The following is a 25788-nucleotide window of genomic DNA, read 5'->3' on the forward strand; positions in this document are numbered from 1 at the left end:
ATTATTAGAGTGGCCCAGCTAAAACATATAGTTGATACTCTCATCATTCCAAATAACCCTAAAGTTATCTTGTAAAGTCTTAGCACCGAGCTCATAGAAGTAAATTAAATGGATAGTGTAGAAACCAAGACCATTTTTTAACAATTTTACACAACTCAAAATATGTCCCTAATCCTAATACTTCCCATTCACATATAAGCTTCTTTTTTTTTTTTTTTGAATGGGCCAACTAATACATTGAAAAATTTGGACAAAGAATGAATGCTGATACAACCCTATATCCCACCTCCTCCTTACAATTGTCTAGAATGCAATCAGATCAACTCGGCGGGCGGTGCATCGGGAAGAACGAAAAAAAAAACGTCACACTAAATGCTAAACTTAACTCCTAAGAAAAATAAAGCACAACCTTAAAAGAAAAAAAAAACAAAGCTGAGCAAATTTAATCCCTAAGAATAGGCGCTTTCATCTTCTCCAGAAAAAAAAAAAAACACTTTCAAATACCATTTCCTGCATAAGATTTTTTGTCGTTTCAACTGGTGCCTATTACTTTGGCTACCGAAATCTTCTTTTCTGTTACCCAGTTCCATTGTCGCCACTAAGCTCATCGGATATCAACCTTCAAAATGCATTCGAACTTAGTTTCTTTCTTTCCTACTTTCCTGCTTCAAATCTACCCCATCATGGTTGACAAATCTCTCCACTCTTCTTGGGACTTCCTCTATCCAATATATTGGAACATTGAATTGTTGTCCTTCTGCCGCCAAGACATGTGCCATTTCATTTTCCATCCATGGTATGTACTTGAATATTAGTTTTTGAAATCTGGATTTTCTATTATTGATTTTTTCAATTAGGTTTTAATTTCTGAATTGTCCTTTTTTGCAATTCATATCTTCTTAATCATCGATAAGGCGTCTCCTTCAACACAGGCCTCTCTAAATCCAAGTTCTTCTGTAAAAATAACTGCCTGCAAACATGCCCTTGCTTCTGCCATGGTCGAGTTCAAGATGCTCTTCCACGGGTAAATACATGATGCCATTACCAGTCCTTTATTTCTTATTATGATTCCTGAAATAGATTTATTTGATTGTTGGTAATAAGTTGCATCAAAGTTTATTTTAACAATATCTCCCTTTGGTGGCTCCCAGATATCACAATAGATATTATGTTTAAACTTGCTAATCTCCCTTAACTGTTCAATCTCTAATATATAAGCTTTAATAAAAAACCACTACGTCTTGCACCCTTTCCCATACTCCGCCATGATATGCTTTATTGCGGTTATACCATATAGCCCAGAGAGAGATAGCTAGTTTAACACATATATGTACACCTTTGTTTTCGAATTCAAGTGCTAACCAATTTTTCCACTCTTGTTCTCTATTTATGGTCGAATGCTCCACCCCAATTTCCTACAGTACCAGTCTTGTGAAGACATAATCCCGAAACAAGTGAGTTGTTGTCTCCTCCTCCACACTGCATACTAGATAGATAGCACTCATCACCAGTTTCTTTGATTTCAGTGTACCTAATGTCGAAATGAGCTCGTTAGATATTTTTCATATATTAATAAATATCTTGTTGGGTATATTATGACTCCACATTTTTGTATAAAAGTTGTTAAAAACCCTGAATTGTAATGTATTATTTTTACCTAGCAGATCTTGTTCCTCTGTATTAAGCCATTTGTATCCATTCTTTGTTGTGTACTCTCTTGTACTATTGCCCTTCTAGATCAAATCATCCGTCTGTTCATTATTTACCAGTGGGATTGTTAATATTCTACACTTGCTCCTCGTTGAACAACTCTTCAACTATATCCTGTTTCCAGGTAATCGTTTCTCTGTCTATCAAATTTGCTACAGTTGTATATCTTATGACTATATTCTAAACCTTTACTCTTCCTTCCCCAAGCCTCAGCGACCATGCGTCATTCCAAATATTCACTGACAAATCATTTTCGATCCTCCATCCAGTGCCTTGATCCAATATTCTACGTGCCCCCAAAATGCTTAGCTAGGTAAATGATGGGTAAGAACCCAAACTTGCACTCATAAACTCCCCTCAAGGATAATATTTTGCTCTAATGACTCGTGCAAATAAGCAATTGAGATTTGCACTCATAAACTCCCCTCAAGGATAATAATTTACTCTAATGACTCGTGCAAATAAGCAACTGAGATTTGCGATTAGTTTCCATCTTTGTTTTGCCAACGGGACTAAATTGAACTTTGATACTTCCCTAAACCTAACGCCCCCTCGCACTTTTGGTATACACATGGTACTCTATTTACACCAATGTATGCCTTTGTTTGTTTTAGTATTTCACCACTAAAATTTGTACATGATGTTTTCCAATTCTCGACATGGTAGAGCTGTCCGAGTTAAAATCACTTCCCTTTTATTAATTTATAGGGCTTCCTTTTTTTAGTTGTCACATCCCAAAAATAAGGATAGTAGAAATTGGGTTAATGAACCAAGAATGGTCACGTCCAAATTTTTTTAGATGATCTTAGCACATTTGATAATAAATAAATATCAATTATAATGATTGAGTAATAGTAAAGCTGTCCTTGATGATTTGAGTTAAAATTCCTTCCCCCTCATTAATTTATATTTGGTGCAAATCTGTTTTAAATCCTTAGCAAAGTCATCCAATGTTTTTAAATTTTTTTTGTTAAAATGATTACAAAGAATAATGTGGTCAGGTGGTTAAGTGCTTAGATAATTTCTTAAAGATCTTATATTCAATTCCGCTAACTCTTAAATTTTTATTTAACTTTTTTGACAACTTTAGCTCATGTGAACACTCCTTACCATCCAATCTAGTTACTATGCACGAGAAAAGATCCAATCTAGTTACTATGCATGAGAAAAGATTCTTTCTTTGTGTGTGAGTTAACCTTCCCTCATTAAGCCGCATTTTCACTCTCATGATCCCTTTTTTTGTTCTTTTGTCCCCTCATCATACCTTTCTCTTCATCTTTATCTTGTGTGATGTGCATTGAACCTAGACAAGATGGAGAACACTCTTTTGTTCCATCTTTTCATTCTTTTCCTTTTCATTGTCATTCCCCTCCTTTGTTCCTGTCTTTTCTCTAATTCTCCCCTTTTGCACCACCTTGAACCACCATTATTTTGATTTTGGCCTCTCTCACTCCACCATTAGCCATCATCATTCAACCTAAACACCACCACTTCATCACCTATTCTCCTCTTCTCTTTTTTTTATTCTGCCGTTGCCCTTAGTGCCACCCTTCACCACTACGACAACCATCGTGCACCTTCTCTCTTTTTTCGTATTTTTCTAGTCTCCTTTCTCCTTTCTTCAGTGAGTGACTGAATCCATATTCTTTTTTTCTCCTCCATTAAACTGCTGCCTTTGTCGTCAGACCGCTGCCGCCGTTGTCGTAGCACCACTGTCGACGATTGAGATTCTTCTTCCCTTTTTTTTTTAAGTTTTCAACCTTTGTTTTTCTTTTTAGTCATAAAAAATTCTGCATTATTTATTTTTAATTAATTCTTAATTCTAAACTTTTCATGGACTTATTTTCAAAAATAGTCACCTTTTTAAATCCTCCTTTCCTCTCTGATTCGTGGTCAAGATCTATTGATCCTTCCGTTCCAATCACGATAATGTAAGTGTAAGGGTTGTATAGAAATACTTTTCTCCTCCTTATTTTATTCTCTTGGCCGAATGTTTTGAGGGTCTTAGTGAATTATTTCTCAAGTATTAGCATCTTGTATGTCATGTTTATTGAAGGGTTGATTGACACCAACTCGAGAGACAATTAACGTGAGAATAAAAATCACTAATCCGAGTGATTATTTCTAAGGGTAAGTGTTAATAGAAATTTATACTAACTACAATATCAACCTTAATAACGATCGTCATTAATGTAAGATCACTATTTGTTGATTGATTAGGTAATCTAATCGTTAGATCCATGTGTGGGCATTCTTAGAGAGTTGTTGCACATCGGGTCTATGATCAGGTGTTGGTTTTAACATTAAACAAAAATAAACCTATGTTTTATATTGTTAAAATTATTATTTGAATTATGTTTGATGAGGATACTTTATTTATCCATTAAGAGAGATAAAAACCTATTGATTTTGGTGATATGTATGATATGTGATTTGTTGGTTGTTAATTATATGGAAATCTTGTTTTCATGTTATGTGATCTTATGGCATATGTGATTTTCGTATGATTTATAAAATGTGAAATTTTGGTACTATGTGTACATGTGTAATTTGCATATTAAACATCCTTGTGTGATTTTAAGTGATTTTGGTCATATCACATGTATGGAGATTTTGATTATTGGTAGTTTATCTGCATCACTGTGACACTGTTCACAATTTGGTATAATATTGGATGGAAGAGTTCTGGAAAACTCGACTTTGGTGTGTAGCGGAAATAGGTAGGACCGTTTTCATAAAATCTGCATTGTTTTACGAAATGTGCATTGACATGATCATGCATAGTACAAGTGTGAAATATTGAGTTATGATTATTATGATTGTATAATGTGTATATTTATATTTATGTGATTGTGTTTATGTTAATTTCACATTGAGCTTTATAGCTCACCCCTTATAGTTTTCTGATGTTACAAATAACCTCGAGGTTAAGATTCAACAATGGCATTTGGAGGAGTTTCTCAGAATTCTTTTTAAATTAAAATAATTAAATTTTATTACGATATTTTGGGTTTGTAATAAGTTTTGCTATGTTGGGAATTTTTTATTCTGATTTGCACAAATTACTTGCATGATATTAAGTTTTAAAAACTGCATAAATTAGTATTTGATAAAATTTTGCTTGAAACTCGATTTCTAAAATGGAATCTGTCAGTAACACATTTTTCACTACATTTATGAAAAAATGAGTTTTTAATAAAATTAGACTTGGTTTTCAGAAGTATTAATGTTTACAAATGAGTTTTCAAAAGACATTTGATTTATGAAGTTAATATGTTTTATTTTTAAAATAATGACGAATAACCAAGTTCTCTAATTTTGAATAAAAAGACAAATAATTTCAAGTAAGATTGAAAATTCAAAATAGTTTTGAATAAATGGTTGAATGTTTACAATTGAGATATTATTTATTTTAATTCTTAAAATTGCATGGTTTTTATGAAACTAAAATAAAAGCTTTATTTCATTTGTTTTGAATTGATAAGTCAATAGTTCTAAAATATTTTTCAAAATTTCGGAAGTTTATTTCAACCATTTTTGTGGACAAGTGGTTTTTAAAATGAGATTAAAAATAAAGTTGAATATTCGATTTTACAAGTTTTAAACGAATTGAGCAAATGGTTTAAGAGAAGTATGTTTGAAATCAAGAAAGTTTTTTTGGGCCATTTCGGTGATTAATGTAGCTTTTTAAATTCAACCATAATGATTGGGCCAAATTTAGGGTGTTACATCAGTTCTCTCGTAGGTCGAAATTATATTCCTTGAATACCATTGATCACCATTGAATAAGAGACACTATTAACACATCCAATTATTAACACTATTCATTCATCATAGAATCATAATCGGCGCATCATTGAAAAACCCATTCAACCCTGACATAAGCATTTCTCATGTTCAATTTTAAAGCAAATGAACCTAAAGCTAGAGCACCCCTTTTTTTCTTCTTAAAAGAATGTATTATCATTATCCTTAATTTGTCTACCCAGTATGAATGCACCTTGTGTTTCCTCTAAATATTTTGACCACCACTTTCCAAATAATTTTATAAATTACATTGCAAAGTCTTATTGGTCTGAATTTACCCATACTTTTTAGTTTGGCCACTTTAGGAATTAACACTAAATTTGTTCTATTTATTTCTTTTACATCTATTTGACCATTCAACATATCCGAACAATATCTAGCAACATCATTCCCTACTATATGCTAATATTTTTTATAGAAAAAAGTCGGGAATCCATCCTTACCTGAAGCCTTGAGTGGTCCCATCATCTACATAGCTTCCACAATTTTGTTTAATTTGAATTTCGCCATTAATTTTGCATTTATATCTCTTGAAATACAAGGTTGAACTTCATTAATTAATTACTCACATTCCTTCACTGATTTCGAATAGAACAATTCCTTAAAGTAGTTTGTTGCTAGTTCAACCATTTCATTCTCCCCCTTAACCCATACTTCGTCCTTTTCCTCCATTCCTTTCACTGTATTCCTTCTTTTTTCCTGACGAGGCAACCTTATGGAAAAAAGATGTATTGCGATCCCCTATTATAATCCAATCCACCCTTGCTCGTTGTTCCCAAAATAAAAACATAAGATATACAATAGTTATATGCACCCTTTCACTATAATTTGTGCGTGTGTCCTTCCTTTCACTAAATTTCAATATTCATCTTTAGCAGTTATATGCATTTTAAATAAAAATACAAGGCTTAAATTAATGACAAAATTTCAATATTGCACATATCTGAATCACCTTATGCAGATATTGACATTCTTACTCAAAACATTTGCCATGTAAACATAGACATAATATTATAGCATATATGATGCAGACATAAACATACTTTTAATATTCGAGAACACTATGCACACATTTCATGTCAACAGTTCAGTAATACACCTATACTATCAATCAAGAACATAGTTAAACCCTAAATTAAGTAGAATTTATAATTATTTTTTTTCATTTATCTAGAAGATAGCAAATTTAACACCAAAAATCAAATTGCTTAATTTGAAATTACCTAAATTCATTATCAAAATTTGTTAATTTCCTAAATACATTATCAAAATATCTCCAACTCAACACCTACAAACCCCTAAAACCAATTTCTTTTACTTTAAAATTAAGGTTTCAAAATAAAATTTTAAGGTTAGGGATCTTCAAAATTTCTTTCCCCAAACCCCTAAGCATTAGGGTTTAGAGAAATCATGAATATTGGGTTTGAAACAATCGAAACCTTAGGTTTTAACAAATCCTAGAAGAAAATTCATATTTTTCCTAACCTTGGGTTTTGATTTCTACTAAAACTTCTAATCAACGACCCTTATAAAAAATTTTGGCAGATAACAAAACCCAAATCAACTTACCTTCAATTGATATTAACAACGCAAACCACCAATATTCACACACATAACTCACCTGATGGTTCTACAATTAATCAATTTAAAATATTACCAAAAGATTTCACGATTTCTTTCTTCAAATCTTGATTCACTCACAGACCATTACTGCTAAGGGGTAAGAACTGGAAGTCAAAAGTTAGAGTGAAAATGTTGGGTTTACAGTCTCCTACTTCGGTTCCTTTTTTTTTTACTACTTTTTACCATTTTTAAAATTAATTTTAGTCAATTTGAAATTATTAACCAATTGAAACGGCAACAATAGTTTTCTTTCTTTACAATCACCCATTTGTACCCAATTGTTTTCTTTCCCTTCAGTAGACTAGCTAGTTGTTATGTTTGATTCTTATCAAAACTTTGAATTGCTTCAATAAAAGTGATTGGAATGTCATCAACTCAACAAAGCGAGCAGGTTTTCTAGTTATTCTCCTTTACTTATTAGTTGCAATTAATTCAAGTTGTTGTGGGAGTTCTTGGGTATGAACCTCTTCTTCACTAGAGTCTTCTTCTTCCACTAGATCCTCCCTACTAGAGTCTCCTTCTACCATAGGAGAATCATTAACTTCATTTGTTAGAATCACCACTCTTTCAACCTCCACTTGCTTATAAGTATCATCTAACTGCTCTTTTTTCACCTTTTAAAACATGGTAGATTTTGTTAGAAATGTGCTCATATTATAGTAAACATGTAATTATTTTTGTATATTTGAACGATAAATAAATAAATTTTACATTTCACTATTATATATTTTGTATTTCATCTTTCATATTTTATTTACATAGCAAAATTGTGACCATGAAATATTAGTTCATTAATTCTCTAAGTTCAAGCAGATAATAAGTGACATTGTAAGAACATTTACACTACAAGAAAGATAACTTATTTCAATAGATAATATAAATGAGTCTGTAATCAAATAAAAGAATCAAAATGAGCATTTTATTCAATTACTCAGAAGGATTATTATGTGTCTATAATTTCAATTGAGAAGATAGTTAGTCTTGGCTATCGGAGTAGTGGACTCTATGAGTAGAGATATAGATGTATTCATTGGCAGAATGATAAGTTAGATTGGACCTAAGATGAATTAATTCACTTGTGACATTCATAGTGTGATTTACTTAAACCTTAAATTTGTCACTAACCATACGCATGTAACTCATATGCTTTAATATAAGTGGAGGCTTATACTCTAAAGATGATTGAACTGATAGCCGATATGTTGGGCACATAAATTGTGCATGGCATAGTTTTACTAGCAATAGTGAAATTAATAGCTAAATTAAAGAGTTAACGATATTCTCTGATTGGCATTATGTAGATTGATAAATATGAAACATGGTCTCAAGTTCCTTATTCTCAAATGAGTAATTTATCACAGTCATTTGTTAACAGTGATTATATTAATCATTAAGAAGATATAATGGTAACAATGAGATAAAATTGGATTTTATTGAGTGAATAGATGTAACGCCCAAAACTCTTAAAACTCAAAAATCCCTAAATCTCGAACTTTCTTTATTTCAGTTTTGATAAAAATTGTGTTTAATATTCTTGTTCAAGCGGTAATTTTAGTAGGTCTTAGTTAAGGTTTGAGTTGAACTTAGGAATAAATGAAATTATAGTTTAGATATTAAAAAAATCAGGGCTGGCAAGTAGTTGGGCTTTTAAATAAAGTTAGGAGAAAATAGTATCAAAAAGTCTTGTAGAAGAGTGGCTAAGTGGCACCATTTAGAGTGTAGGGAGGTGGCATTAATAGCTAGCAAAGAGGTCTAAGGTTCGTATCCTAATTTAGTGTTTTTAGAAGTTTAATTTTGGCCTTCTAAAAGGTTGGAAGTGGCGTGGAAATAGACTCCAAGGGAAGTGTTCAGGAGAGAAATCTGAGGAAAAAATCAAGGGGTTATCAGGGAAAAAACGAGGAGATAAGAAGTGAGGAGCAAGTGGAGCCGAAATAGGAATTTGGGCTTGAGAAGTTCGGTCATAAGGGTTATAAATAGGTGTTGAATGCAAGGGTATGAAGCTAATGTCGAATTTCCTTCACCCTGTTACCAGAAACTCTTTTCTCTAAAAGTCAAAAATTCTCTGTTTTTTTTTTTCTTCCTTATGTCGAATTCTATTCTTCTTTTACCTCATTGCTGACTTTTCTTTCTTTTTCCTTAGAGCCGAATAACTCTTTTACCATACAAATCTCACGGGCTGAAATTTTCTTGGCCGAATACTCTTGGTACCGCCAGTACCCTTTCTAATCGGTCAAGCCTAGTGTAAGTGCTTTGCTTTCATAATCGGGTTTTGCTAAGTATTAAGTATACAGTTCTGCACTTCTTCTAATCAGTTTTGGGTAGGAATGGGTAACGAATCTCAATCCTTGGATCTCTGCCGATTTGCTCCTCCGGTGAGAAACTTTGGTAAGTGCTCTTGATCTTGGTTGGCCAAATGTTTATAGTTAAGGTAAGGGGACTTGTGTTGGATACGAGTAATCTATTATTTCGATTTAATAGTTAAGATTAATGCAGATTTAAGGAGTAAGTGATTAAGGAAAAGCTATTTGGGATTTTTGTTTAAGGTAAGGTTAAGGTGAGATTCTAATTTTTGGTAAAGTATTCGATAAGTATGTAAGATTAGTTTTTGAGTGATATCAATTGTATATTTGGGCTAAGGAGATCGCATTATGCTTGTTTACTAGGTGTGTACATTCACTGCACACATAATGAATCGGCAAAAGTCGAAATGCCGAAAAGTCGAAAAGTCAAAATGCTGAAAAGTCGAAAGTTAGGCTCTGGTAGTCACACGAGTGCGCGAACATTCGTGGAAAGGAAATCAATAGGTTTCTTGAAGGCCACAGGTGATTTCGTGGACTTGGGTTAAGAATTGACCAAATGGGTCGAAATGGGCTAAATGAGCTTGATAGGCTATTGGGCCCATAATAAGGAAAGTTTGATAAGTGATGCTATATGTTAGAAAATTTGTATGTGAGCATAAGTATAATATGATTTGGGCCTAATAGGTCATATGAAGGTAAATTGGGTCTATAGGTCATAAGAATATGAACTGGGCCAGATAGGTCATTTGAATAAGATTGGGCCTAGTGGGCTATATGCATGTATGCAAGGATATTGGGCCTAGTATATGATTACTATATAAAACTTAATTAATATATTACGACTGTGGATAAGTCAAAGGGTAAAGGTGTGGCAACGAGTATATGCATGTCTAGGATTGGATCTAAGGAGAGCTTGGTACTTAAGCGGTCTCAACGACCCACCTCCTCTTCTCTGGAATCCTACCTGGTGTATAGTATTCATTCACCTTAGCTCGCGGGGCTTGTTTATGGGCTAAGGTAAGTGAAAACAGTAATTAAGGAAAATTACTGAAATACCTTTAAGGGCTAAAATGACCAAAATACCCCTAGGTGTTGAATGTAAATTTTGTGGATGTGACATGCATACATATGATGCTTGCTTAGGTTGCATATGGGGTGGGAATTATGGTACAAAAGAAGTATATGAGGATCGCATGGTTGTCTGACAATCATTGATCCACCGACGGCTTTTAAAACTTAATATGTAAATAAAGGTAGTTCCGCAATCAAGTTACCATTGGTGTGTGGGTTGGGTGGGTTGATATTTTTATTCCCACATGGTGTGATGGGGGACGGAGCTGGTGTGTAGCGAATGGATAATTTGAATGGGATTGCATTGCATGTTTGATGTATGATGATTTTTGAATGTTTGTTTTCTGTCGAGGGTTGTACACTGAGTTTGCGAAAACTCACCTCCTCTTTTTTTTTTTATTTTTAGGTGATGCTCAGGAGACGGTTCGATGTTTAGAGGGACTCTGGGTAGCCAACTATCAAGACAAATTTGGATTTTTTTTTTAAGCTTATAAGTTTATTAAGTATGTTTCAAACCAGATTGTAATAAGGTTTTCATTATGCTATTATTACTTGAAGTATAAGTGTGTTTCAGACCAGATTGTAATAAGGTTTTCATTATGCTATTATTACTTGAAGTATTATTATTTCTACTGTAATTACGAGAAGTTGAACATGGGTTTTCTAAATTATATAGTTTGTTTTCTATGTTTTCGCAACTTAATTTCTAAATGATAAATTTTCCTAAATCAAATGCTTAAAACAAGGCTTTCGTAACTGAAACGTGTGTTTATTAAGGTTTCTTTTGTTTAAGAAGGGTTTTCAATGAAAACACGGTTTTGCCTAAAATATTTTAATGTAACATGTCAGATTCGGCTATAACGTCTGAGCTAGGTTTAGGGTGTTATATTTAGTGTATCAGAGTTTAGGTTACAAAACGCGGGCTGTGAAGTGAGTTATTATTTAATTTCTTTTTGTGTTTAAAAAAATTAAAAAATGAGGAGTCTTGCTGAGCGGCACACCGAGTCTCCGACTTCGAACCAAGTAAGTACTTTTATTTTTAGGTTTGTTTAAATTGTTATACAGTAGATGGTTAAAGGGCTACTTTGGATGATTTTTAGAATGGAACTAAAGCTCGTAGGATTTAGAAATTGTAGAGGATTTTTGAAAACAATCTTCTTTTTAAATATTTTCATAAAACATCGGTGTAATTATTAAACTAACTAAAACTTCATAAAAATTTCTAATTCAGATATTATATGTATCGACGATGAGTACTAGAAGAGGTGCGAGAGGTCGTGGCCGAGGTCGCGGAAGTGTTAGGGCTGAGTCGTCAGCGTCAGGCCATGTGCCCAATGTTGGAGTAGAAGAGGCTTCGACCTCACCCGTGGCTGAGAATGGACAGTACGATCGGGCGATGGGGGATGATGTATTGTTGCAAGTAATGCTAAGGATTTTGGAGAGGGTCGTTGGGCTCAACAATGGCACTGGGAATCGAGGGTCCATTTTGGAGCGACTTCGATCAAACGGGGCTGAGATCTTTAAGGGCGTGGCTGGCGTGGCTCCTAACGGGACAGAATATAGGTTAGAGGCTACTAAAAGGATAATGGAGGACTTGGACTGCTCACCGGAACAAAAGCTGAAAGGGGCAGTGTCACTACTTAGGGAAGAAGCCTACCAGGTGGTTGACTATGAAAGAGGGTACTCAACAGGAGCGGGACACTTGGAAGTTTTTGAAAACTGCATTAAAAGGGAAATATGTGCGTGCAAGCTATATGGATGCTAGAAGGAAGGAGTTCCTAAACTTGACCCAAGAAAACATATCGGTGGCGGAGTATAAGGCGGAGTTTTTACGCTTTAGTAGGTATGCAAGAGTAATGGTGTCTACGGATTATGAGCATTGTGTTAGGCTTAAGGATGGACTTAGAGATAGCCTCGGGGTATTAATAGCTCCACAAAGAGAGCGAGTTTTCTCGGAGTTGGTGGAGAAGGCAGAGATAGCATAGGAGGTTAAGTGCACTGAGCGCTTAAATCAGGAAAAAGAAAAGAGTAAGAATAAGAGGAAGGCTAAGACTTCTGGTGTTAGACAAAGGTCTAGGGCTAGGGCCAGAGTTAATGGGCCAGTTAGAGCAGGGCCAGTTAGGCCTAGGATTGTGGGAGAAGTCACAGAAGTGAGTGTTGGAAGAGGATGAGAGCTTGTTTTCTTTGTGGGTCTATGGAGCATAAGATGAAGGATTGCCCTCGAACGCAAGGTCGAGAGCCAGTAGTGGGGCAAGGTGGTACTCAGCCACCAAGAGGTGGACAGTTACCGCCAATGGGTCGTGGACAGGCCAGGTGTGATAACGGCAAGGGACGTAGACGTGGAGTACCAAGCAGAAATGTAAGCTATGTCGAGGTGAAGCAGCCAGCTTTGGTTTATGCTGCTCGTCACCGAGAAGACGGAGATGCTTAGGATGTGATAACGGGTATGTTCTATATATATGAGTTACCTTACACAGCCTTGATTGATATTGGATCGACGCATTCATATGTTGTATGCAATAAGATAGAGTCTTTGGGTGATATGTTTGAGATTATTACGAATGAGTTGACTGTGATTAGTCCGTTACGGCAGTCGGTAGGAGTGAATAAGTTGTTTGGGAAGGTACCCTTAGTAGTCTAAGGGGTTACCCTTTTAGCGGATTTGATGGAGCTGTCGTTTAGTGAGCTTGAGTTAATCTTGGGTATGGATTGGCTGGTGATGCACCGAGCCATTTTGGATTATGCTGCAAAGTGAATGGTGTTAAAAGCGGCAGAGGATAAGGAAGTAGTGGTGATTGGTGAATGTTGGAACTATCTGTTGAACGTGATTTCGGCGTTAAGGGCTGAGAAGTTAGTACGAAAGGGATATATTAGTACGAAAAGGATGCGAAGCCTTTTTGGCCTATATTAGTAATACGGAGGCTAAGAGCCCTACTGTTAAGGAGTTGAGAATAGTTAGGGAATTTTCGGATGTCTTTCCTGAGGAGCTGCCTGGGTTGCCACCCAGCAGGGAGGTAGAATTTGGAATCGAGTTGTTGTCTGGGATGGCTCCAGTGTCTATCGCTCCTTATCGGATGGCACCAAAGGAGTTGGTAGAACTTAAGGCACAGATTCAGGAATTGTTGGATCGAGGATTCATCCAACCAAGTGTGTTTCTATGGAGAGCACCGGTGTTATTTGTGAAGAAGAAGGATGGAACTTTACGAATGTGCATCGACTATCGACAGTTAAACAAGTTAACTGTTAAAAACAAGTATCTTCTACCGAGAATCGATGATCTTTTTGATCAGTTTAGGAGAGCTTTGGTTTTCTCAAAGATTGATTTGAGTTTGGGATATCACCAATTAAGGGTGAAGGAGGCGGGTGTCCATAAGACGGCTTTCAGAACTCATTATGGACGCTATGAGTTTTTGGTTATGCCATTTGGGTTGACGAACGCACCTGTCGCTTTCATGGATCTCATGAATCGGATTTTCCAACCCTACTTGGATTGATTCATGGTAGTCTTTATAGATGACATTTTGGTATACTTAAAATACGAGGATGAGCATAATGCACACTTAAGGATTGTGTTGCAGACTTTGAGGGAGAAGCAGCTGTATGTCAAATTCAATAAGTGTGAATTTTGGCTAAGGGTGTTACTTTCCTTAGACATATGCTGTCAGCTGAGGGGATTAAGGTGGATCCCCAAAAAATTGAAGTGGTGTTAGACTGGAAAACACCTAAGTCGGTATAAAAAATTTAAAGTTCTCTGGGCTTGGCAGGATACTATAGCCGGTTTATCGAGGGCTTTTCAGTAATTGCTGCACCCCTAACTATGTTGTTTAGGAAAGGGGTACCGTTTTTTTGGACGGACAAGTAACAAAAGAGTTTTGGAAAACTCAATAAAGTATTAACGGAGACCCCTGTGTTAATTCAACCAGTGCTTGAAAAGGAGTTTACGATTTATAGTGACGCGTCGCATGTGGGCTTAGGATGCGTATTGATGCAAGAAGGAAAGGTGGTTGCGTATGCGTCACGATAACTTAAGATTCACGAGGCGAATTAACCAACCCATGATTTGGAGCTAGTTACGGTGGTGTTTGCGCTTAAAATATGGAGGCATTACTTATACGGGAAGAAGTTTATAATTTATTCGAACCACAAGAGTTTGAAGTTTTTCCTTATCCAAAAAGAGTTAAACCTTAGGCAACGTAGGTGGGTGAAATTATTGAAGGATTATGATTGCAAGATAGAATACCACCCTGGCAAAGCGAATGTGGTAGCCGAAGCGTTGAGTCGTAGGGTTAAGTCAGACTTGAGACCTATGCTTGCTCGTTTAAGCTTGTTGGACGATAGTAGCTTGTTAGCGGAGCTTCAAGTAAAATCGATGTGGGTTGAGCAGATAAGGAGTAAACAGTTAATAGATGAGACCTTAGGTGCTCGTTTTAGACAAGTGGAGAGTGAGGAGACATCGGACTTTGGGATAAATAGTAAAGGGGTATTGTGCTTTCGTGAGAGAATGTGTATACCAAAAGACGATGATCTAAGGTAGTCTATTCTGTGAGAAGCACATAGCGGTCTCTATGCTATGCATTCTGGCAGTAAACAAGATGTATCAAAATTTACGTGAGCTTTATTGGTGGTCTGGACTTAAGTGCGAGGTTGTGGAGTTTGTAAGTAAGTGTTTAGTCTGTCAAAATGTGAAGGCGGAACATCAGTTGCCTTCGGGATTACTTCAGTTAGTGAAGATTCCACTCTGGAAGTAGGAAAGGATAACTATGGACTTTGTTAGCGGGCTACCCTTAACGTCTATTAAGAAAGACTCGATATGGGTTATAGTGGATCGGTTAACCAAGTCTTCCCATTTTATATCGGTTCGTACCGATTACTCATTACAAAGGCTGGTGAGGTTGTATGTGGAGGAGATTATGAGATTGCATGGAGTGCCAGTCTCCATAATATCAAACTGGGACCCACATTTCACTTCGCGATTTTGGAAGAAGCTGCATGAGGCGTTGGGTACTAGGTTGAACTTCAGTACGGCTTTCCACCCTCAAACTGATGGACAGCCGAAAAGGGTGATTCAAATATTGGAAGATATGTTGAGGGGATGTGTGATTAAGTTTCGTGAAAGTTGGAAGGACTATTTACCGTTAGCCGAATTCGCGTACAATAATAGCTACCAAGCAAGCATTGGGATGGCTCCATAAGAAGCACTGTGTGGGCGAAGGTGTCGAACTCCAACTTGTTGGACGGAGTTGGGCGAACGAAAAGTTTTGGGCCCTGAGTTAGTAGCAGATACTTAGGATAAGGTGAAATTGATTTGAGATCATTTAAAGGAAGCCTCGGATAGGCAGAAATCGTATGCTGACCTTAAATGACGAGAGATAGAGTATGCAGTGGGAGATTTAGTTTTTCTTAAGGTCTTCCTATGAAAGAAGGTATTAAGGTTTGGATGGAAGGGAAAGCTAAGCCCAAGGTTCGTCAGGTTATATCGGGTGGTAAGACGGATTGGGCCAGTCACTTATCAACAGGAGTTACCTCCTAAACTAAGCCAGATCCACGACGTGTTTCATGTTTCTATGTTATTCGTGGCGGTTGAAGAAATTGAGGTTAGGCCAGACTTAACTTTCAAGGAAGAGCCCATACAAATAATTGGTCGAGATGTCAAAGTATTGAGAAGGAAGTCTATTCCATTAGTCAAAGTACTTTGGCCGAATCACAAGGCTGAGGAGGCTACTTGGGAACCTGAGGAAGCGATACGACATCAATATCCTCAATTGTTTGAATCAGGTATGAATTTCGAGGACAAAATTTCTTTTAGGGGGTAGAGTTATAACGCCCCAAAAATTTCGAAATCTCAAACTTTCTTTGTTCTGGTTTTGAAAAAAATTGTGTTTAATATTCTTATCCAAGCTATAATTTTAGTAGGTCTTAGTTAAGGTTTGAGTTCAAACCTAGGAATAAAAGAAATTATAGTTTAGATATTAAAAGAATCAGGGTTGGCAAGTAGTTGGGCTTTTAAATAAAGTTAGGGAAAAATAGTATCAAAAAGCCTTGTAGAAGAGTGGCTAAATGACGCCACTTAGAGTGTAGGGAGGTGGCGTTAATAGCTAGCAAGGAGGTCCAAGGTTCGAATCCTAGCTTAGTGTTTTTAGAAGTTCAATTTTGGTTTTCTAGAAGGTTGGAAATGGCGTGGAAATGGATTCTAAGAGAAGTGTTCAGGAGAGAAATCTGAGGAAAAGATCAAGGGGTTATCAGGGAGAAAAACGAGGAGATAAGAAGTGAGGAGCAAGTGAAGTCGAAATGGGAACTTGAGCTTGAGGAGTTCGGCCATAAGGGTTATAAATAGGTGCCGAATGCAAGGGTATGAAGCTAATACCGAATTTTTTTCACTCTGATACCAGAAACTCTTTTCTCTAAAAGTCAAAAACCCTCTGCTTTCTTTTCTTTTTCTTCTTCCTTGTGTCGAATTCTATTCTTCTTTTACCTCACTGCAGACTTTTTTTTTCTTTTTCCTTGGAGTCGAATTACTTTTTTTTACCATACAAATCTCATGGGCTAAAACCTTCTTGGCCGAATACTCTTGGTGCTTCCAGTACCCTTTCTAATCGGTCAAGTCCAGTGTAAGTGCCTTGTTCTCATAATCGGGTTTTGCTAAGTATTGAGTATATAGTCCTTCACTTCTTCTAATCGGTTTTGGGTAGGAATAGGTAACGAATCTCAATATTTGGATCTCTGCCGATTTGCTCCTCTGGTGAGAGACTTTGGTAAGTGCTCTTGATCTTAGTTGGCTAAATGTACATAGTTAAGGTAAGGGGACTTGTGTTGGATACGAGTCATCTATTATTCCGGTTTAATAGTTAAGATTAATGCAGATTTAAGGAGTACGTGATCAAGGAGAAGCTATTTGGGATTTGTGTTCAAGGTAACGTTAAGGTGAGATTTCGGCTTTTGGTAAAGTATTCGATTAGTATGTAAGATTAATCTTTGAGTGATTTCGATTGTAGGTTTGGGCTAAGGAGATCGTATCACGCTTGCGTACCAGGTGTGTACATATACTGTACACATAATAAATCGATAAGAAAAGCCGAAAGTTGGGCTACGGTAGTCACACGAATGCGCGAACACTCGTGGGGAGGAAATCGATAAGTTGCCTGAAGCCCACGGGAAATTCTGTGGACTTGGGTTGAGAATTGGCCAAATGGGCCGAAATGGGTTAAATTGGCCTGATGGGCTGTTGGACCCATAATAGGCAAAGATTGATAAGTGATGCTATGTGTTAGAAAATTTGTATGTGAGCATGAGTATAATATGATTTGGGCCTAATGGGACATATGAAAGTAAATTGGGCCTAGTGGGCCATAAGAATATGAACAGGGCCAGATGGGCCATTTGAATAAGATTGGGCCTAGTGGGCTATATGCATGTATGTAGCGGTATTGGGCCTAGTATATGATGACTAGATAAGTCTTAATTAATATGTTGCGACCGTGGACAAGTCAAATGGTCAATGTGTGGCAACGGGTATATGCATGTTTAGGATTGGATATAGGGAGAGCTTGGTACTTAAGCGGTCTTAACGACCTACATCTTCTTCTCTGGAATTCTACCTGGTGCATAGTATTCGTTCACCTTAGCTCGCGGGGCTTGTTCATGGGCCAAGGTAAGTTAAAATCGTAATTAATGAAAAATTACTAAAATGCCCCTAAGGGCAAAAATGACCAAAATACCCCTAGGTGTTGAATGTAATTTTTGTGGATGTGACATGCATACATATGATGTTCTGCTTAGGTTGTATATTGAGTGGGAATTATGGTACGGAGGAAGTATATGAGGATCATATGATTGCCTGACAATCGTGGATCCACCGACGGTTTTTAAAGCCCAATATATAAATAAAGGTAGTTCTGCAACTGGGCTACCATTAGTGTGTGGGCTGGTGGGTCAATATTTATATCCCCACATGATGTGATGGGGGATGGAGTTGGTGTGTAGCGGATGAATAATTTGAATAGGATTGCATTGTATGTTTGATATATGATTATTTTTGAATGCTTGTTTTCCATCGAGAGTTGTACACATTGAGGTTGTGAAAACTCACCCCCTCTTTTATTTTATTTTCAAGTGATGCTCAGGTGACGGTTCGATGTTTGGAGGGACTCTGGGTGGCCAGTTAGCAAGACAAATTTGGACTTTTTTTTAAGCTTATAAGTTTTATTTTATTAAGTATGTTTCAGACCAGATTGTAATAAGGTTTTCATTATGCTATTATTACTTGAAGTATTATTATTTCCATTGTAACTACAAGAAGTTGAACATGGGTTTCCTAAATTATAGTATGTTTTCTACGTTTTCGCAACTTCATTTCTAAATGATAAGTTTTCTTAAATCAAATGCTTAAAACAAGGCTTTCGTAACTGAAAGGTGTGTTTATTAAGGTTTCTTTTGTTTAAGAAGGGTTTTCAATGAAAACACGATTTTCGCTAAAACATTTCAATGTAACAATTCAGATTCGACCATAACGTTTGGGTCGGGTTTAGGGTGTTACAATAGATTTAACTCAAAGGCAAAAAATATATCATATGAGGGTAACACACATATGACGAGGTCATTGGACAAAGTAGATAGATGAATTGCTTTTGTAAAGAATATACAATAGGAGTTTTCAACGATGCTTCTGGACATAATTGCAGTTACTAGACTCTAATTGTATATGTCAGATTAGTCCCTCTATTAGCTCAACAAAAGCTCGATCAGACTGCATTTGAATTACAAGTAAATTTTATGACTTTGGAAATAATTTAATTGAGTCAATTTATTCGATGTAGAATTAAATTTGGATAGTCATAAGAATTGTTCAACTAAAGAATTTGATTAAAGGATTTTCTTGAAAATTAATTTGAAAAATCTAAGTGATTTTTGGGAAAATAAATTTTAATCAAGTAAAATTAAATTAATTAAAATAATTAAAGTTAATATTTTTTTAAAAATTAATTTTTAAGTCAGACAATTGGCCTAGTGGTTAATTGAACTTGAAAATTGGACCTGAAATAGTAAATCTGGCCCGGAGCTAAAATCGAAAACAAGACTCAAAAATTGGTCGAACTAGGTCTAGTATGTGAAACAGGACTGACAGTTCAACGGGTGGATGGGTTGAACCGGTTGAGTTGTCACTTGCCCATACCGAACTAGCTCAGGGTGTTGACGGCTATGACGGAAAAATTTCAGTGGTAGAAAAATGGTCAGCGAATCACCTTGGTGATTGAGTAGTGGAAACATTACACTCATACTAAAACTTTACCAGAAAGTTTGATTTAAGATTAATTAGTCCAAAAATAATATTATTTTAATAGATTTAATATTAAATTTAATTTAATACTTATTTTAATAGTATTTTATTAATTTAATATTAAAGTAATTATCTTAATATTAAATTAAATTTAATGTTTATGTTAATATTAATTTAATTTGCCTACTCTCGGCAGACATGAGCTTGAGGATAATGGAGAAGACTACTCAGTCGAAGTGTTCATCCTAAACGAATAAAAAAGGTACAATTTTGATTAAGTATTTATTACTTTAAATATCACAACCAAGTTCTTTTTTTGGAAAAAAAATTAGAACTTTGGTTTTTCCCTAAATTTATTTTTTGCTTCATTTTCCAAAAACAATTTTTCCAACAAATTCATCAAAGGTAGCATCCCTGCTGAAGATAATTTTCTTTTTTTTAGACGCCATACTTGAAAACCTTTTATGCTAGAAGTGATCTCTAAAAACACTTCTTTCTTAGCTTTTGGATCCAACTTCGATTCCTTAACATGATAGTATGCAGCAAAACCAAACACATGTAAGAAATCATAATCTACAGCAGATTTTCCACCTTATTTTCTCCAATAGTGTTTTTTCCTTTAATTTCAATCGATGGTAGGTGATTAATAAGATGGCATGCATATGTCATAGCCCCAACCCAAAACACTCTACCCAATCAAACACTGGATGGCATTAAATGAACTTTCTCCATCAACCTTTGATTCATGCGTTTTGCCGTCCCATTCTATTGTGGTGTAGATTTGATAGTGAAGTGTTTGATGATGCCCCTATCTTCAAAAATCTTTGCAAATGGATCACTTTTATATTTTCTATCTTTGTTTATGCGAAGGTGTTTGATCATTTAGCCTGTTTGAGTTTCCATCATCTTTTTTCACTTAAGGAAAGCTCTTAACATTTCATCATTTGTCTTCATTGTATATGCCCACACTCTTTGAGAATAATCATCAACAAAAGTTACATAATAATGTTTTTCTCTCAAAGATCTTGTTTTAGAGGGACCCTAGACGTCTTAGTGAACATAGTCCAAGATGTCTTTAGTATCATGGGTTGTAGTCCCAAACTTCACCCTTATCTACTTTCCTTTGATGCAATGCTTACAGAAATCTAGTTTACAGGTTCTTACTCTTTTCAATAATCATTGATTTATGAGTGAGTTTTAAGGATTTTTCACTTGCAAGCCCCAAGTGCATATAACATATCTTAAGTGTTTCTAACTTCCAGTTTTTAGTTGATGTCGCAGCAATTGTCCCATTAACTGTACTAGCCAGATAGTGGTACAAGTTATTATTCTTGTAAACCCTTACATTACCATGGGTGCAGCAGAAATAAACTTCATCAGACCCTCTTTAGACTTTTTTATTCCAAGGTTCTCATATAAATGAGATTCTTCATCAAATCTAGAACATAACGAAGATCATGTAAAGTTATGATTGATTCATCGTGATTTCTCAATTTAATAGAACCAATCCCATATGTGGTAAGGGGAGTATTATTTATTGTATAGACATCTCTACTATTTAGTTCTTTAAAATCAAAGAACCAATCCAAATGAAGGCACATGATAGTTACAAGTTGAATCCAGCATCCATGCATTAGAATGACCAGTTGTTGATGTAATAAGTGAGAGATCTAAATATTCATCATCAGACTCAACTATATTTGGTTCTACTATAGCTTTCCCTTTATTAGATTTATCCTTATTTTTCAACTTTGGGCAATCTTTCTTCTAGTGTCATATTTCTTAATAGAAAGCACACTCATCTATACTTAGTTTCCCTTTTGACTTGGATCTCCCCTTCTAATATTTACTCCAGATGTGTGAACGACCCCGGACTACCAAAGCTTTTACATCTCTGGTTGAATTTCTTTATTTTTTCCCTTCTTTCTCAGTTTATAACTTTATAAAGTTACACACTCTATATTAAGAGATACATCAGTCTTCCTGTGAAGTATAGTAGTTTTGAGGAAGTCAAACTCTTTAAGAAGTGACCCAACAACATTAAAGCCAAATCTTCATCTTTGAAAGTCTCATCCATATTCAGCAAATCAATGACCAATTGATTAAAACTGGTGGTGTGATTTTTCATAGTGGTATCCAGAACATAAATGAAATGAAATAGCCTTTTCTTTATGTGGAGCTTATTTTTACTATTTTTCTTCAAAAAAATTTCTTCTAGTGCTAACCACAACCTATTTGTAGAAGTCTTTTTTGAGAAAGCATATCTCTGCTTTCAAGAAAGGCAAGATCAAATTGTACCACATGCTAAACGATTTATAGTCTTCTAATATTTCTCTTCCATATCATTCGGTTTCTTTTCATCAATGGAAATGTCTAGACCTTACTGAAAGAGAGCATCTAAAACCTCACTCTAAAACATTCTAAAATGACTTGTGCCATCGAAAATCTCTACTACTATTCTCGTATTTTCCATTGCCAGTCTTGCCCATATGGATGATGTTATAGATGTAGATCCTCTTGAATGGACTACCATTTCAACCATAATCTTTCAATTTGCCAAGGACATTCTTTATATTGTGGAAGATCAATTTAAACCACAACCACAGAACATACTTTGAATAACCTTTGGCTCTGATACCATTTACTGTATGAATAGGGTAAAATAGAGTAAATTATTATACTAGAAAATCACACTAGGTTTAATTCCCAAAAAAGTTTGGAGGGGTCACCAACAGTTCCGCTTAAAACTCAACCTCCTAGACAGAATATACCTAAAATGTAATTTAATAGCATAATATATCACTAAAATTGTACCCTACAAATTATTGAAAGAAATAAAAACAATAAAGAACACCAGTAATCTAATGAGGTTCAGTAAATTACGCCAACATCCTCAGATACTACCAAATATATTTCACTACAAAAGACACAAGTGAAAAATTAAAAATATGAAGAGGAAAAAAAATTTTTATGAAGAAAATGGCAAATTTTGGAATTATTTAAAGGTAGAGAAACTACATTTATCTATAGTAGTATAAACACTCCACAACCATATATTTTTTAGATGTGGGATTCTGTTATTTTAATAAATAACACAAGAAGAAGAACAGAAATAAAAAAAACTCTAAGAGACAACCAAGAGAAAGCCTGCAACAGAAAGAGGAAACAAAATAAAAAAAAAAGAAGAAAGAAAAGGAACATTGAGGCTAATTCTAAAGTCTGGAGTCATCATCTTGGAAATCTGAATGATAAATGTAGAAGAGGTCCAGGAAAACAACATACCTTGGAATCGGACTGATTCAACAGTCGGATTTTGAGATTGGACAAGGAGAAGTTCAAATGTTCAAGCATAGATATGTGTAGTTTAGAGCATTTTTTGGAGAATTGACCTCGTATTCATGTTCTAAGGGTAAAAAAAGATAATAGGTAAGAGTTTGAAGCTTTTAAACCACCACTAGTAGCAATCATCGTGATGCTTCGACGTCGATTTTTGGGTTTAGTGGCTACTTTTTTGGGGTTGCTTCAAATGGACAAAGAAGGGAGAAGATAATATTAAAGAAAAAAATATTTTTCTTGTATTTAATTAGAAAATTAATAAAAATTTAAGATAGGTTCAATAAAAAAAAAGTTGACAGTGGACCGTGGGTTAAAAATTGAAAACGGGTATTTTATTTTTAAATATTCTTTAATTTGCATTTTTTTAAAAAAATTAATAAATTTTGAATTTTTAAAAATATTTATTTTTAATTTTCAATAGTTTATTTTGTTTTTGAGTTTTTAATTATTTTATTGACGACGGTATAAGACCAAATAGCATCACGTCAACAATTTTGTACACATTGATCACCACACCATCAAATGTTGTTGATTGTTAATCAACTAAGAGACAGGTCATCAATTCCGTCAAAAAACGATCAAATTGATTTAAAATGAAACAATGATAGCTAAAGTATTTAAAAAACAAAATAATGTACTACAATAAAATAGGCCTTCGGTGACACTTTTTTCTACTTAGGACGACGACAAAAAGGTTGGCATAGGCACTCTCGACAATTCTCATGACGCTTCTAAAAACATTGTTGTTAGCACCATTGGCATAGGTACCACGATGCTTTGGAAAAAAAGACGGCATAATTCAACCTAGGTCAACCTTTATTCAAGGGTTGGTAAAGACCTAGTCAAGGTCGACAGCTAAAAAAGGTTGGGATAGGAGGAAATAGGCGATCGAAAAAAAGTCGAAATAAAGCATTCATATGCAGATTTATAAAGATTTGTTTCATGCTCCCGTCAAAGGCAACATAAAAATAGTCAAGTTAGGCTGCACTTAGTTCAACTTTTAAAGAGTTGGCACATTTTCCAACCAAAGCCAACCTAAAAAAGGTCGCATTAATGTATGTTTATACCGGCACAAGAAGGGTTGATTCAGGGTCAATCAAGACATCGAGTTAGATCGTGCTTACGCTACCTTTATAAAGGTTATATTAGATGCAAAAAAGATTGGGATGGACCCGTCTAAGGCAACCTTAAAAAAGTTGGGATAAACATTGTTTGTGCCAACATCTTACATAGTTGGCTCAGGTCCCATGTTTTTTTACAATTTTTTTCCCGACTTATGAAGAACCTATTTTGGCACCAAATATGAGAAACTTTGTTTTTATTGGGTTTGGACAAGTTTAAGACAATATTAATTGAATAGTTAATTAACATAAATTGGTCGTATTAATAAGAAATTACCACTTAATAATACAATTATTAGTTCATATACAAAATCCTAATAAAAGCAGTCAACACATTAGCAACATGTTCTCAGCTTGTTATACATTACATCGCTTGGTAACTGCATTTAGTAAATACATTGCGAAACATCAAAAAATTCTGGGCCATTTGCATTCATCAACTACTATAACATATAATATGCAGCAGGCCTCATTCATTATCATCTGAACTGAAGGTCTTATCATAAAATCCTTTAGTCTGAAATTCAACTGCAAAAATAATAATGTATATTTTCTATTTATATGAGTTAGATGAGAAACAACATGAACACCTGGGTAGAATATTTGAGTAATAGCCAAAAAACCATAAATTGAAACTAAATCAACAATTTTCATCAATACTTCCATTAATTATTGGTTGAGCAAACAATGAAGACATCAAATAAGAAACTAATATTCAATTACAATACAAACAAATAGCCAAATAACAATAATCAATGTCTATTAAACCATCAACAAATTTATTGACAATCTAGTTATAAAATAGTCACCTAATTATGAAATGTCTTGTACTTACTTAAAATTCCCTTTGTCATACACTAGTTGAGGACAGTTTTGTACTTCTTCTCATGAGCATCCATCATATCCATGAACTTTGCCTCTTGAATTTCAGTCAATTTCATATATTTTTCTTCTACCTCAGCTATCAAATAAGCTTCTCGCTCTGCGGCCTCCGTACAGAATCGGGATTTTGCTTCCTCGAGTAAAGCCTTCTCCTAAACTGCTTGTTCAGCTTAAATTGTTTGTATTTGCTCGGCATGTTTAGTGCTCATCTTTTCGATCAATGTACTGATGGCTGATATGGATTAGCTTCCTCGGGTGACTGAACCATAGCCAAACAACCTATATTTGGTCATCCCACATCCATATCCTAACATTTTTCATACTTGTCAAGGTTAAACACTTGTGTATACACCTCGTTTTCCAAGGCAACATTATCTTGAGGCGTAAATAAACTCCCAAGTGTTGGCATAGAGTGTTTAACCCTCTTACATGCTTCATCCTATAGTTCTCTTTCATTAAAAAAATCTATTTTGAAAAATAGTAAAGCTAAGGTCAAAATAAAATAAAATAAAATAAAAAATACATTGTTTCTTACATAAACTTGTTCTGCAACCTCACTACTCAATTTGTCACTCCAATCTTTTTGCAAATGCTGGAATCTAAACTGCTCCAAATGCGAGGGTTCATGGCCTTCCTTCTCAACCTATTATATAACAAAACAATA

The 25788-nt window shown here is 35.1% G+C and overlaps 2 long non-coding RNA genes across 2 annotated transcripts; both read left to right on the forward strand.

Annotated features, from left to right (window-relative positions):
• The first annotated feature begins 210 nt into the window (after positions 1-210).
• On the forward strand, positions 211-18855 carry LOC108464039 (uncharacterized). The gene is made up of 3 exons (XR_008277460.1): positions 211-796; positions 915-1024; positions 18622-18855. It is a non-coding gene; the product is annotated as an uncharacterized LOC108464039 (long non-coding RNA).
• Positions 9377-11209, forward strand: LOC128286763 (uncharacterized). The gene is made up of 3 exons (XR_008277461.1): positions 9377-9525; positions 9634-9683; positions 10918-11209. It is a non-coding gene; the product is annotated as an uncharacterized LOC128286763 (long non-coding RNA).
• Positions 18856-25788: the final 6933 nt, after the last annotated feature.

The sequence above is a fragment of the Gossypium arboreum genome, chromosome 13 (assembly GCF_025698485.1).
Source record: "Gossypium arboreum isolate Shixiya-1 chromosome 13, ASM2569848v2, whole genome shotgun sequence".
NCBI lineage: Eukaryota > Viridiplantae > Streptophyta > Magnoliopsida > Malvales > Malvaceae > Gossypium > Gossypium arboreum.